The sequence below is a fragment of the Hermetia illucens genome, chromosome 1, assembly GCF_905115235.1.
Source record: "Hermetia illucens chromosome 1, iHerIll2.2.curated.20191125, whole genome shotgun sequence".
Lineage (NCBI taxonomy): Eukaryota > Metazoa > Arthropoda > Insecta > Diptera > Stratiomyidae > Hermetia > Hermetia illucens.
In genome coordinates, this window is record NC_051849.1 from 193,582,312 (window position 1) to 193,584,326 (window position 2,015).

The following is a 2,015-nucleotide window of genomic DNA, read 5'->3' on the forward strand; positions in this document are numbered from 1 at the left end:
AATAAAAGCAAAGCTCACGGCTGCAGAACCTTGTCAACGAGGTAAATGGGGACCCGTGGGGACTTGGCTATAAGCTTGTCAACCGGAAAATCGGGGCTCTGCGGAAGCCTTGCATACTAAGTATCCACTAGATAGACCGCGTTGTGCGGGCATTATTGCCTAGACATCCTATACGCGTTGATGTCAATAGAGTGGAAAGCGTCGAGGATTGCCCCTTATTCACCATGAGAAAGTTAGAAGAAGTTCTCACCTTGAAAAACAAGAGGGTACCATGATATACCGGAGGAGTATTCAAACATACAAATACAACGGCCAGACATGCTGCTTGAACTGCTCAACGCTTGCTTGGAGGACGGCATTTTTCCTTGTCGCTGGAAAGTGGCTAGACTCGCGTTGATCAGTAAGGGTAAAGGAGACCCGACCACTGTGTATACTTAACAAGGCCGGACAAGTGTTCTAGAAGCTCAACAGGAGTAGACTAGCTGAAGCGATCCGCGCTGCCGGGGACTTTTCCGCAAGGTAGGTAGTTTGGGTTCAGAACAGGGAGATCTACAGTGGATGTTGTTATGGAGGTCGTGGATGCGGTTCATCGAGCCAAAGCACACAGCCGCCAATCAGTGCCAGATAGTGTTCCTCATAACGCTTGAAGAAATACCTTTAATTCCATAAGGTGGACAGATATACTAGGCTTCATGGAGAGCTCTTTCCACGCGCCAAGTTATCTCTTGCGGATATTGAGGGATTATCTGAAAGACTGCTCCCTGCTCTATGAGACGCTGGAGGGCTAGAAGAGGATGAAAATCACGTCGGGAGTAGCACAGGGATCCATTCTAGGACCAGATCTCTGGAACGCTTCCGGTGATAGTCTGCTGAGACTCCATATGCCCGAAGAGTCGCGCTTGGTCGTTTATGCCATCGACGTTCCGGCACTTGTTGCTGGGCACGCTGTTGAACAAGCGCCAAGCCGACTTGCATATTGATGCAACGGATAACTGGATGGATGACTGTTCATGGTTTCATCTTTACGCTAGAGAAAACTGAAGTAGTCATCTTGACCAGAAAGAGAATCCCGACCCGACCCGAATCGCCGAGTTGACTAGAGAGTCAAAACCAGCGGTTAAGTACCTTGGTTTAATGCTCGACTCGAAGATGAGCTTCTCCGAGCAAACCAAAGCAGCAGTGGACAGGGCTGCTGCCGGAGTCTCGGCCTTGAGTCGGCTAATGGCAAATGTTGTGGTTGGGAGCAACGCATCTGATGGTGATCGCGGGAGTGACCTCCAATCTGAATAATCAACAAGCTTCTGTGAAGATGTTGGATGCATTTGAAATGAAAGCTCTGAAATGAAATATCGGAGCGAAATGTGATGAAGACCGATGGCGATCAGAAATATCCCTGAGCTCTACGAAAAATTTGTGGCCAGCTAAAAGTCTTCGCGAACAAATCCAACGTGTGGAAAATAGTCGAATACCTAAAATGGAAAAAAAAAACCGAAAAACAAAGGGAAACCAAAAAATCGCTTACCGGATTCGAAAGGATCGACACTTATTGAGGTACATTCTAAAGGCTAACGACTGAAATGGGTTGTAGAGCCTCAAGGACGGCGACTAGTCAACGCAACAAACTAAAAATGCCGTAGATGGATTCGTACCTCGGGCCAACAAGGTTTTCTTGTTGGTGGAATTCAAAATCTTTAAGCAAACCCCATTATCTGGAGAGTTTGATCCGGTCCAAGCTTTCTGAGTTTGAATTACCACTCAGTGATTAAAACCCATGGTCCTATATTGTCTGGAGGTTGCCTGTACAATGCGCGAATACCTTATAAAAAACACAATTTACAACTATGTATGTTAGGCAATCGGTGGTTCATATCTTTATCATATCATTATGTCAACTCACCTGAGGTTCTTTTTATTCGATTTTTCGGTGACTATCTTTCGTCAATCGAAAAACAACAGAAGCTTCTGATAAACAAATCGTTTGATAGTTAATCAAGTAACAACTTGGCTACCACCGA